The sequence below is a fragment of the Ischnura elegans genome, chromosome 7 (genome assembly GCF_921293095.1).
Source record: "Ischnura elegans chromosome 7, ioIscEleg1.1, whole genome shotgun sequence".
NCBI classification, from domain to species: Eukaryota; Metazoa; Arthropoda; class Insecta; order Odonata; family Coenagrionidae; genus Ischnura; species Ischnura elegans.
The window spans coordinates 74,370,954-74,385,327 of record NC_060252.1 but is presented as its reverse complement, the minus strand read 5'-3'; the positions used below and the strand labels follow the sequence as shown (position 1 = coordinate 74,385,327).

Genomic DNA, 14,374 nt, shown 5'->3' with positions numbered 1-14,374 from the left:
GGTCCCAATCGGTGACTTCTCAGGTGGAGGTCTTCTCCAATTTTTCAATGCCTAATTACCCTCCCTGTTGTGTTTCTCCAAGTAGTACACGGCACTTCAATTTTTATTCATCCTTACCAATGTTTCCGCTACTGATAAGCCTGCCTCCAACAAGCTGACCTCTTTTCCCCCTTTCACCTGCTGACAAAGGTATCTTAAATCAAGATAGGAACATATCCTTCTCGATCGAAAGAAAAATGCATTCTGGCAATGTGCACGGCAGTCCTTCTGGAAAGCTAAAACTTCTTCAAAATCAACTGCATTCAAATACATGGCGCATCGAATCTTCTCATTGACTGTCTTGTTTACCTAAAGAGAAAGCTTGATGTGGCCCATAGTGATTTTTGCCGTTTCGTTGAGATAGGCGAAGGAAAATTCGAAGGTGCGTTCCTAATGAGCACACATAATACCATCAAATGCAACTTAATTCTACGGAGTTCATTGCTAATCATGCTTTGGGTTGCGGGAGACTCAGCAGTCGGTCGCATATTTGGACGACGAAGAAAGGAAATGGTTTGCCTTGTTTGAATTTCCCTCACTGACCAAAGAATACCAACTCCCTGGTAAGGATACCCACTATCTCACGGAGCAATAGTGGCGGCACAAACTTTGCTGGGATACTTTTTTCCCCCATAGCACATATTAAAATCCCCATCATCCTTGTTGTAAGGGAGTGAACAAACTAACCATAAAAGCATAATTAACAGTGCCCGGCGATATCTTGCGGAAATGTGTGACCTCCATGAGAATAAACTATTAATGGTAAACTTCCACACAATTTTATTTAAATACCCTGAACATTCCTCCCGGCTCTGTGGATACATAGGCATTTTTAATTTTTGAGCTTCACCAACACCCGCTCCTTTCCTGGTTGCTATGACTTCTCTTCCCACCTCCCCCATTCACTGCCTTCATGTAATCCCTCGTCCCCCCCCTCCTTCAATGACCTATTACCCACCTTTTTAGTCAAACTGTCTCCCGCCCCCTCCCTTGCTATCCTTTCCACCCCACCCTTCTCTTGCTGGACGGCATATATAGAACGAGGAAGGCCAAAATTTGTACCTTGATAATGAGTAATGACACTACGTGTTGAAACCGGGTCGGTATTTAAATAAAATTGTGTGGAAGTTTACCATTCATAGTTTATTCTCATGGTAACCATAAAAGGTTATTGTAGGAAGAGAGAACTTTTTAGGCTTACATCCACCTAATGACATACCTGTGGTAAGGAAGTGAAGGAATGAATTAAAAAGGTTATAGGAGGAAGAGATAACTTTTTAGGCATACATTTACCTGATGGGCGTCTACTATTGTGCAACTATAGTGCACAGTATAGACCTATCTGGCCACGGAGCCACATATCGGTGAGAGATAAATGGTGAGCCCAAATACATATGAATCTAAAGATAGGAAAATCCTCGCCACAGAGCTCGAAAGAAAACACTCCGACGGGGCCCGTCTGCCAGGAATGTGAATTACCTCAGTGCATTCCAACTACTAATCTTAATTTCGAATGGGCATTTGCCCCTGGAGTTTGACTCCAGGTTTGGTAGCTAAGGGGTATCCACATCCGTCCTCCTTGGCTCTTGGTGCCGTGTGAAGGCAAAGGATGCAAGTTGTTTCTTTATTTATTTAGTTAATCCAAAAACAGCACGAGGCCAATTACAGAGGACTGGAGAAACAATTTCATAATATTAAGCAACGTAACCAAGAATAACAAAAAAAAATATTTAACAGTATTTACAAATAAATAACAAAGAATAGTCATAGAGTGGTGCGAGGAATAGGGGGAAAATTACAATAGTGAAGGTTCAAGTTGGATGAGGGATGAAAAAAAGGATCAAAATTTGGAACACAATTGGCATAGGAGTTAATGGAAGAAGGAAGTCTGAGTAGAAAAGAACGTTTAGAAACAGAAAGGTGGGGGGTGAAACAATGAAATAGATCATTCGACCTCGTCGTGCGCGAAGGAACACGAAGCGGAAAAAAAGAAAGAAGGTCAGAGGATCTGTATTTGCCATTGATGATATTTAAGAAGAGTCTCCGGTCATTGAGGATACGGCGATCAGCTAAAGTAGCAATGCCAAGAGAGGATCTAATCTTATTGAGGGAGAAGTTACGAAAAGGCAAGTGGCGGTAGCGGACAATAGAAAGGAAAAAATTTAATGGGCGTTCTAGGAGCTTTAATGAAGAAGGTGGAGCCGTAGACCAGATTTGGCTGCAGTATTCTAGGACCAGAGAGACACAGGAAAGGAAGAAGGTGCGTAGAGCAATTAAATCCAACACCTCACTGTGGCGATACATCATACCCACCAAAGACATAGCACGGGTGGAAATGGATTCAATGTGCTCACGAAAGAGCAGCTTACAGTCAAAAATAACCCCTAAATCTTTCTGAGAGTTGATCGAAGGAATATGATGTCCAGATAACCGGTAATTTATACTCAGGATAGACTTGCGTAGGATGAAGGGTGAAGGGCGGTTTCATGTGCCAACCTTCCAGATTTTCACCGATCCAGCCTCATCCATTAAGTGTGTCTCGTTAGTGTCTACATAAGATTGAAAACGATAGAACATTTGGGTAATGCAAAAAAGGACTTGATGGAGCAGAATACCTGTCTGCTGTCTGAAATATTTTCCATATTATTCGTGCATTGAGATTATGGTAAAAACGAATAATCATATCTACAGAAAACAAAAAATGAATTTTTGCCATTCAAAATTTTATGATGACAGCAGTGCTTAATCAAGTTAATATGTGTTAAAGTGGATAAAAAAATATGTAACTGCCATATATCAGAAAAAAATTATTTCGGAGAGGTTTAAACCACCGAATTCATGTAACAAGCATGGTAAATCCTTTACCACTAGGCGAACTCACTCATGTGTTCCAACGGTGTTTCATTACGTGGTTTGCTGAGTCATGCAAGGGAACAAACCAATCTTTTAGTCACTAACTAAAACCCAGTTTTAACACGCAGTGGCATTATTTTCTGTGATATTGCGGAGAATATTTTATACATTGTTATGTTCACTAAATCTCACCGAAAAAACTTCAGCATTAATTGTAAGAAAATATACGTGGACGGATCGGCTAATGTACGTTAGAAATAAATTGACGTTCTGGAGGTAGATTTGTTATCTAGCATGAGCTGTACAATTTATATGGCATTAAACAATGCACATACCCCACACACATTTCCCGTTAATGATGTTGTTATAAAAATATTTCAAGAGGTGGCAATGTTTTTCAAATTTCCCTCCAACTGGTATAATATAAAATACCAAAACTTAATTTCCAAACTGCGGCGAAAGTGGCACTGCTTCATTCAATGCGATACTGTTTAATTCGACTGTACAAAGAAGGAAACGAAAAGTTACTACAGCAGCAATGGTTGTAATTGAAAAAATCTCTGAAAAGCCACATACGGGCATATACAATGAACCGCACACATTCAGTGTAGAGGGACAAGTTCCTTTCCCTGGGCCACACACACTTCATTGTATTCCTGGCAAGGATTTTTGCAGGAAGTCTTCTCTCAGGAGCCTTCAGTCAAGCCACATACCAATAAAGCTGAGATTAATCAGATGACAGTCTCAAACAGAATGGAACATCTTTGGTAGTAAGTCTTTAGCCTTGTCTCCATAATGGAGGCTGAAAGGATGGTCATCATGAAAAGATATTCTTTAGGGGCTTATAAGAGGAGATAAGCAATAGAAAATATTTTCTTTAGTGAACTCTCGGCAGAACTATGTTAAAAAACCTTTCACTACTTCTAAGTTTGAACGTTCACACTCAGAGCTGCTGATCAGCACCAATACTACTATAGCCGCAGCAATGAAGTTGAAACAACAAAGGGTCTAGCCGGGTAAGATGATGAAAAATGCACCCATATATTTTGAAAAATAAAAAATCTACACTTAACCCTTTCGAGACCGCGGAGTTTTCGTCTTAGCTTGACTGCTGTACCAAGCCCCAAGAGACTCTTCTTTCTCGTGGTACGGAGCATTTTTGGAGGGCATTCGTTAAGAAGGGTCTCGCTGAACCTTTTTCGACCCCTCCACGGTGGGACTCCGCATTATCTCGGACTCCGAGAGTAGTTGTGCTCCCTCCTTTCCGGGTTTACGACCATACCTGCGGCATTGGTTCGCGGTCAACTTATGTATTGCTTTTATGTATTTAGCAAATGGATAATTGTTGCTTGCACGTAAATTACAGACATAGAATGTAATTCCTCATTTTTATCTGAGCATTGTCAAATTTTAAACGAAGTTCTAAGGCCATTATCAAAGCATTTAACGCAGCAACAATTTCCATGTTGATGTTTATACATAACTCGAGATATAAGTTAATATTTGTCGTAGAATTTCGTTTAAAAATTCTAAACGCTGCTCAAAAGACACACAATTCAATTCTTAGTTTATATTTCTTGAGAAATGAACAAATATTTATTTCGAAAATTGACTCTATAAACAATTGTATGACCGCTGCCCCTTACCGCTGAGAGGGGTTATAAAAGACGAAGGGTCCGGGTACCTGCTCCCGGATTCGGAGGGTTAATCCTAAACCCCGAAGCGTTGGGTCCCGAGACAAAGGCGACCTAAACCCACGACCGTCCTGAAAGGGGGAGAGCTAGAAAACGTATATATACGGGTTTCGTTTTCTTGACCGGGAAAGTCTCACACGTACATATACGCCCGTGGTCTCCCGGGTCAGGAAACGTCCACACGTAAATATACGTGTACGGTAGGGAAAAGGTTAAAGTGCGTCAAAAATTATGTCTCTCCCCAATTTTTCAGGCCTTAACAATTGAAATTAACCCCACAAGAAACTGAAACACCATTTTTCGTTTTTTGACGATATCTGCAGTTTTTATTTTTGCAAAAATGTTTTCTTCATTTTAAAATGTATATGCTATAACATTCTACCATCCTGATTTTTTTTTTGCAAAATAATTTGACCAAAAACTAAAATCAAGTTAAAAATTTTAGGAAACAATACACATGCCAAAAAATTACATGTATTGTAATAACCAATACATAAGAGTGCAATCCTAATTTTTTTCAGGTTTTTATAATTGGTGGAACACAGTCTAAAAAACAAGTAACTGCTTTGCATCACTTTCACCTATGTATTCTACGAGGATGATTTGATTGTTGAGAGCAATGATGTTTGATGTTTGTAATATAATTGATTTAGAATGAAAATTAACCAAAACAATGCCTAACACAATAAGAATCATTGTAATAAATGTTTATGACCATATTGTTAATTTCTTCAAACTTTGAAGAAATACAACGAATGCCAAAAATTATTATTTTTTCATATTTGCTGACTCTAAATAACCATGAGGGTATTGCTAGCATTTGAGCCAATTTCCTATTTCACATTTATGGGATGGGAGGCAGGGGGGTTGATATCCCATCATTGGGTCGAAACCCACACTAGATAGAAATCTAAATTTTTGTAGGTCACCACTTAACATAAAAATGTTTATAGCTATATTCACCTCTAAATTTACCTCCTACTACGAATTGAATTACAAATTCATTTTAAACTTGGGGGATATTTTCGCCATAAATTTAGCCTAAAACAGCTGTTTTTGAGCCAAATTTCCACATTCCCTAACCCCTTCGGGATGGGAGGATTCCCCCAAACTTTCCCCCCTTCTTCTAAACCTAGATCCACCACTGGCTGTTTATACACCTCATCTTCTTCTTCTTCATCATTTTTAGTGGGCATGGAAACTTGAGCCATCACACGGTTGGTGAGCCATGTCTCAATTTCTACCACCAGAGTCCTATCCCTTACCTAATCGATATCCACCACCCCTTACCCATCTCCTCATTTAATACCAAAGCTACCCCTTATTGACTTTCCTCCCCACTTATATATACAACCCTGTACTCATCACTCCAGTGGCCCACACGTCATCCCTCCACCTCAGCATAATGTTGCGATATACAGTAAATTCCGGTTATTACGCGCCTCACTTTACCGCGGTTTCGGATATACCGCGGGTCTCACCATGTCCCCCGAGATGATTACATCCCAGATAGCATGCAAGCTTGCAGCAAACTTGTCATAGGCTTGTCATTGGCTTGTCACGGCAAACCTTGTCGTGGCAAGTTTGCAGCAAACTTGCCGTGACAAACCTATTCTGGCTTGAAAGCTATGTACATAGCATTCAAAAAGTTATGTACAAGCTTGAATAAAGCTTACAAGTTATGTGAACACATACAAGCTGTAGAATAGTACATTACACCTGCAGAATACATGCCATATTGCACCCATAGCAGATTTGTCATATCATTCCTGCTGCAGACTTGCCATATCAAACTTGCTGCAAACTTGCCATATCAAACCTACAGCAAACTTGCCATATCAAACTTGCCATATCACACCTGCAGCAAACTTGCCACATCAAACTTGCAGCAAACTTGCCGTATCACACCTACAGCAAACTTGCCATATCAAACCTGCTACTACCCACATAGCATGTAAGCTTACGTCAAGCTTGACTTTTCCTTGCCTATGTCAAGCTACCCATATTGATTTTCCATTGCCATGTCAAGGTGGAAATATTTTCTGGTCAGAAAACTCAGTCATGAGATCACCCTCAAGCAGGGATGAGAATTGCTTAGATTTAAAAATACATTTTCTTGGATTAATATCCCACTTAAGAAACTGCCTCCAAAAGGCGCCTTGAGGGTGCCTTTCGGGTGATATGGCGAAATATTTTTTTTACACAATTTCTATACGGGATGTGAACAATGTACACATTTTATATATATTTTTAGAGCCTATATAGTACTTGATACAGTGTGTACACGGTATAAAATGTACACAAGTGAATACAGTATACATACAAAAATGTATGCGAAAGGGTCCATTTGAAATCTATGCTAAAAACAAATACTTCCATTATAACGATAAAACTGGAAGCTTGGTTGTAAGGTTTTAATAATATTTACTCAATGAGAATTATAGTAATATAACAATATAATGTTATTTGATATAATTATCTTCATATTCATAAAAAAAACTCAAGTAAAAAAATTGTCCCATTATATTACGAACTTATTTTAGTATTTTGGATTAAAAATCGTATTTTGAACTCGCGCCAAAACGCCCGGCGGCCGTCTTGTGTACCATTGTGTACCACGTGACCTAACGGTTACTATCGTAACTGTTATATTGTGATTGCGCTGTGCTTACAAGCAAATTTACGTTGAAGTATGCTATGGAAGAAGAAAATAATCCGTGCTTCGTAGTGAATACTGGCAAAAAGGGATTGGAAGTATGCTGTTTCATGCAACAAATCAACGCCTGAATAAGTTTTTGAATTCCCGGAAACAGTGGCTTTTAGCGTCACGAAGAGATTCTCTGCTGTGTTCTCCATGTAATTGTAAGTAAATGGAACATTTTTTTCCATTCGATACTTATGTATGATTAATGAACCGCCAATTACTATCCAATAATCATTTAAGATTATTCATTATTTTATTCTCAGGGTAATTACAATTTAGCATGGTCTTTGCTTTCGCTGGCATAGTGAAAAGAATCCATTCAGACGGTTAAAGTTGAAATATCAGGGTTCTCGCAGTAGAAGCCACTTTGTTAACAGTTCTTTATGACATTAGAACATTAGTCTTAACCTCAATTAACTCATTTATGAAAGATTTTTCTTGAAAATGAGTAACTATTGGGAATATGTCGAAGAATAATAGCAATTAATAAGCTGTTCTAAACATAGCCATCAGTTGAACTCTCTCCGATCATTATAATTTAGCCATTGATTTGTGCTTAAGTACATTTTTTTGCAAATGCCCATGTATACATCGTACATTTCTGCCAGTACATTTTTAACAGACATGTTGCACTCAAGGGCATAAGTAAAACGTTTCTAAGCTGTTTCTGTGTAATAAGATTGCAATCCTTAAAATTTTTGTTATGTAATCAATTACTCGTGTTTGTTGATAGAAAAATTAGTAGCATATTAAAATCTATGGTTAGCACCTGTTTGATAAGCATGTAGGCAGGATTTATGATGATTAAGTACCAAGTCTGCTAATGTAGTAAGCAAATCAATCGGTATTAGTGTATTTATAACAATTTTATATTTACAGGTTGCAGAAAAATTAAAACTACAGAATAGCCAGCTCCTCATCTGGGTGGGAGAAATGGCACCTGGGTTTTCACACTTGGAGAGGAAAGTAGATGCTTTATTGGCTTGTGACCCAAAGCGAAAGGATGCTGCTGTGGAGGAGATGAATTTCAGCCAATTGCCTTTGACAGCGGATGAGGATTTCATCACACTCTGCCATAGGATAGGTGAAGATCCCTCATTTGAGCCAAAGTTGGTCAGTGAATAATGATAATTTGTGTGCTACCATCCTGATTCAAACAATGTATGATTTTTTAATGAAAGAACAATTAAGTTTTTGCAAGAAAGTTTCAAAATCCATGTAAATTTGGAGCTCGCCAGACATTTGTAGGTGTTTGGAATTCAAAGTGCTATAAAAATAGTCAAGTACAACATAATTTTGAAGTGCATATGGATTATTGTCCAATGAAATATTAAACAGTTTTGGTATGATTGGATTTTTGTAATTTCATATGCACTTGTGCACACATACTACATGTGCATACTAACCATGACAATTGTGTTAATTATTTTGGTGAATATTTCTTCTGGCTGTAAACATGATTTTTGTTATTCTTGTATTAGCTGTTAACTCTTAATTGATCTGATCTTTTTTTATCTCTAGATGCAATGTTTGGTAGCAGTTGGTAGAAGAAATGAATGAGCACTTCTACAAAATATGTTGCGTCGTCTTAGAATGACAATGTAGCAGAGCTGTATTCCCTAACAGGCAAACTTCAGAAGAATTCGGTCAGTATGCACTCGTACTACATGTGCATACTGACCATGTGACTGATGTGGCAGAATTGTACTCTCTAACGGGCAAACCGCTGAAGAATTCAGCAAAGAAATCTTTTTACAGCACAACTGTGTGTCCTGTTATTTTTCGTGAGTGCATTCAATAAGATATTCTAAGATTATTATAATAATTGATCATTGAAATGAACTTTTAACATATTACATTAAGTGACATTAAGTATGTTTTTTATTATTTCATAGGTGTATGCAGAAGGATCTACCCTGAGGCGTCGGATGTGTTGCTGAAGGGTTGCTTATGTGATTGGCTGAACCAGGCTAAAGTGAGGAAAATGAGAAAGTAAGTTGTTGCTTCTCATTTCTCTGCCACATTAATTCGATCATCATCAGACATTTACTTCATATTTTCCATTCCCTCTTATGTTAGGTATACACTAATCTATAACGTTCCATGGAAGTTGAATCATAGACAGCCATTATGAGAATGTGGGGGTACAATGGACATCTTAAATATTAAATTTGATTACTTATTCATTTTGGAATATCAGTTAATAATTTCTCAATGTACTATCATTTGCAAAAGTCTTGCAACAAATCGAGCGGCGCCACTTTTGCACAACAAAGATTGTGCCCGGAAAATGTATGGTTTTAGGGTGTGTGCAGCAATCCAACACTAGTCTTCATGGTTCAATGTATGGAGAACGGGTCATTGTGTGGGTGAGGTTTTTTTTTAATCCTTTTCAGTCTCGAGATTTGATCGCTTCCATTTAAGTGAATTAATGTTCATGATATTCCCCCAAACACATTATAGCATTTTATGCAGGAGAAAAGATCGAGGGTAATTCCTCGGAGAGATTTTGAAAAGTTTGTAGCTTGGCTCTTTATGAGTGATCTTAGCTCTTTTCAGAGAGCTGGAAATCACGAGTGGCTCGCTGTGAACATGGCGGACTTTTGTTAACATTTATTGACTCGAGTTGATTTTTAAAATACTATATCTATGACATAAGATATGAGGAAGCTTTGATATTCCAAATGTTTCATCATATAAATATCTGAGCAAACGCGAAAAATATGAAATTAGTGAAGCTAATGGGCTTTAATCGTTGCATAAATAACAACAGAGTTCTCGAGAGTGACGTCCGTCAACCGGTAGAGAGGTATTCCTTTCCACGTATTCAAGATATGACGAGGAAAGCTTAATTCCGGCTAAAAGTCTCTTTTTCAATGATTTTCGGATTTCAACAGGTATTGTTTGATAATATGTTGCGCTGCTAAATAAGTGTGAATGCATATAATAATTCTAAGCTGCTATATCGTTGATGATTAAGTTATTACATTAATATAACTAATAACTTCAGGCTTTACTTTGTGAAACCTCTCCATATTGGAATTAAGGAAATAAAACTTTGTAAGGTTCACTGTTTGTTTAATTAAGGGCACGACCCGGGTTTCGTAACTTAGTTACATCGTCAGGTGACTAAACCTGCATGCATCATATATTTATACCCAAAGTACACAAGTTACTGTGAGGACATCTTTCGGAAAGGAAAAGGACTAGTTGGGAAGTGGGGGTGAGGGTTAAACTGAAATAGGGAAAAAGGGGGGGGGAAGGAGAAGGGGCAGCCTTGGTTTGGGTCGAGGGTTTTTTTTACCAGCCAGGGGAGGGCGGGGTTAAAGTGGGTGAGGAGACGAGAGCTAAAGATGGTGGCGGTGTTAGGGAAGAAGAGAGGGTTAGCAGGGTACATTGAGTTTTCTAAATAACAATAGCCTATGGAAGGTCGTTGAGTCCGGCTGTGGAAGGACATGGGTCACTGGGGGAATTTTGGTAAAGGCACTGCTTAGTATTTGTTCTTGGAAATTTTGACGGCACACATGTGGATAGGCACTTGAAAATTTATGTCACTGTAGGAGATCATTGATGGGGATGGAAAAGAGAGGGGAGTGGGAGGGGAGCACTTGTTCGTTGGCAAGGGGGGTTTTGTTCTTTAAATGTTGTATAATCTCCAACGTTTCCAGGGCATCGAGTCTCCTCCTGTTTCTTTCTGAATGTAGGATATCCGGCTTAAAATCACTATTGTGTTTACCTTCTAATAAATGATTGGCGAAGTTTGATTGATCTTTCTTATTTTTGAAGCAGTTGCGATGCTCACTCACTCTAATATTAACACTTCTCTCCGTTCTGCCGATGTATCTCATGTCACAATCGTCGCACTTCAGGCAGTAAATTCCACTTCTTCTTTCTGGTGGGAAACGATCTTTGCAATTGGGCAGCAATGTTTTGAGAGTTGAGGGGGTGTAATAGGCGATTCTGTATTTTTCTTTCGGGAAGCAAGAGGTAACGGAATGAGAAATTTTCCCTAGGAAGGGAATCCTGCACCAATTTTTTGGGGTGTTGATGGGGGAAAGAGAGGACACCATTAACATTATTACATTAACCTGCAATCTTTTAAATAATGCTCTGATGAATTAGGGATAATTATGATACTTACTTAGCATCATTAATTAACTTCTCTACATGTATAAAGTAGGTTATATGGTATTAGGAAATGTGTTTGTTGGCAATACGTTTTATGTATAGGGCAGGATTGAAATCGGTGGAACTGCAGCTCATTTCATAAAACCTTTCAAGTCGAGTAAGTAGGACGTAAGCAAATCTTAACAGAATTTCTGTTTGAAATGAATGTATAAGCTTGTTCATTAGATTTACAAATACCGAGTTGGAAACATAATAACAAATAATAATAACTTATGAGGACGATACCATGATACCAAAGCCGCAGGCGACTCGAGCAGCAACATCATAATATTCCTATACTAACCAGCGGAAACGTAAAGTATGTGAAAGCCTCCGTATTCAGGCTATAAAGACATAAACGAATGAAAGACTGAAATACTGAGAAAGTGATTATTTTGTTCTAAAATCTTTCAATTGGGAAGCATATGACAGCAGCTCATGTTACTATTAAGATAAATTATCAGAATTACCATCCTCAACGATTGAAGTCTGAATAGCGCAGTGGAAGAGTTCTCGGCTTGTAATCGGAGGAGCAGCGTTCGATTCCCTCCAATTCCCAAATTTTTTTATCCTCCTCAAAGCTGTATTTTGTTTTAAAGTTTTTTTATTTTTTAAATGTGTGTTAAGAGAATACCAAATATTGAATTTGAGCATTTTTTAATTACAATTTCTAATTTAAATGATCGTTCGACGGGAATCCTACGTTGTTAGCATGGTAGGACGAATCATTGCGTTTCCCTTGAGGGAACTCCAATCAGAATCAGTGGTGAATATGATTCCCAGTGTTATAAAGTTTCCTTTACAGGTCCGTAACTGCTCATCATTATTAACGTTTGGGATGAGAACTATTGTAGTAATCTATGGTTCCATATATGTAATTTCTTAAATATTTTCACTTCTCTAATCCAGTCAAATACGAGTATAAAAATAATCTCAAACTTTCCTACGTCTCCCTCCCGTGTCACGATGACCTGTTCGTGAGTCCTTTCCGAGCTACCATTAAGGTTTATACCCAGATAGTGGTCATTCAAATTTAATGGTGGCCAGAAATCGACAATGGAGCGAAAGTGGTGCCACTCGATTTGTTGCAAGACTTTTGCAAATGATAGTACCTCCCTGCTTTTGTCAAATGATACATTATACATCATTTCACGTGGAGTAATTACTATTTTCTCTTCAAGGATTGGCAGGATGAACAAACACGCCGAGGTTCAGGCTGATGAAGATATGTAAATAAATCTCTAAATATGTAATTATATGTGTAAATAAACAGGAATTCAAGAAAATGATTTTTTAATTTTACATCCTCAAAGCCAATTTGCATCCTTGTTTTTTTTTTAATTTTATCAAAACATTAACAAGTTTGATGTGACAATATGCTGCAAGTTTGATACGACAAGTTTGAGGCAACAAGTTTGCTGCAAGTTTCATGGGACAAGTTTGCGGTAAGTTTGATGCGACAAGTTTGCCGCAAGTTTGATGCTGCAAGTTTGATGCGACAAGGTTGATGTGACAAGTTTGCTGCAAGTTTGATGCGACAAGTTTGCTGCAAGTTTGATGCGACAAGTTTGCTGCGACAGGTTTGCTGCAAGTTTGTTGCGACAAGTTTGCTGCAAGTTTGAAAAAGCGTAACTAGGAGGTTTGATTCAAGCTTGCCGCAAGCTTGCAGGCTTGTCATGACAAGCTTGCTGCAAACTTGCAACTTTGTCGTGACAAGCTTGCAGCAAGCTTGCTGCAAGTTTAGCATGCTATCTGGGATTGACCTTTTTTTTTGAGGTAGGTAACTTTGTGGCGAATTTTATCTCGGCGTGACTACCGTCGCGTCGCAACTTCAAGCGACTGTATTAACGCGGTTGGCGACGTATTCCATACATTGTTTCGTAGCCATAAAAAAAAACTCGGTAATGCCTGATCGGTCATTGTGTCTTGTGAACTCGAGCTGAAAAGTGTGTTGCACGGCTATAATAATTTTCGAGATTCTGGGAGATTGAGATAATTCTCATTCGTACGTTCGCACCGCGGCGCCCAAACCAAGGTAGGTACTCAATGCCCACAGGCTTCGAGCATTTAACAATGAATGGCTGTTTTACCTTTGTCTTAATATGAATATGAAAATTACTTTTTTACGAAAATTTTCATTGATTTTAGGGTTAAAACGATGTCTGCCAAAAGGAAAACTTACACAATAAAAGAAAAGTTGGGCATAATCGACAGAGTGAAACGCGGTGATTCAAAATCAAGTTTATTCAGGGAGTTTGGTGTTCCTGAAGGAACTATTCGTGGTTGGATGAAAGAAGAAGATAAATTACGATCATTTGTTGATCAAGTGGATGACGAAATAGGACTTGATAGAAAAAAGGCTAGATTGAGTGCTGCTGGTGATGTGGATGAATGTTTGTTTACGTGGTTTGTTCAGAAGCGCAGTGAAGGTGTTCCATTATCCGGTCCACTTTTACAAGCACAGGCAATTAAATTAAATAAACAAATTGGTGGTGCTCATGATTTTGTTGCTTCTGCTGGCTGGCTATCGAGGTGGAAAATTCGCCACGGGATAGCGCAAGTTAACATGCAAGGAGAATCTCGTTCCAGTGACAGTGAAGCCGCTAGAGAATTCTGTGGGACTTTACGCAAGATGATTGATGAGGGTGAGTACACTGAAGAGCAATAGGGAACTTGCATATATTTCAGATATAATCAATAGCCCCAAAATTATATAAAAATATATGTTTGCATACCTCGGTGAAAGTTTTTTTATTATTTTATGACGTGGTTTGCGATATTTAATGCATCAAAGTTCACGAAAATTTTCAAATTCAAGTGAGAAGTGAAAACGCCCGATGATTGGCTGGTAGAAAAGTGACGTCATAGTTCAGTACGAGGCACGGCGGCACGGCCATAGTATAGGTTGCATAATTGA

At 38.4% G+C, this 14,374-nt stretch overlaps 1 protein-coding gene and 1 long non-coding RNA gene across 3 annotated transcripts in view; one reads left to right on the top strand and one right to left on the bottom strand.

The window, feature by feature from the left end:
- Nucleotides 1-14,374, bottom strand: part of LOC124162800 (gastrula zinc finger protein xFG20-1-like) — a 76,083-nt gene that overhangs the window by 43,827 nt on the left and 17,882 nt on the right. The window lies entirely within an intron of this gene.
- Nucleotides 8,058-12,743, top strand: LOC124162803. The gene is made up of 4 exons (XR_006865681.1): nt 8,058-8,403; nt 8,812-9,074; nt 9,186-9,282; nt 12,639-12,743. It is a non-coding gene; the product is annotated as an uncharacterized LOC124162803 (long non-coding RNA).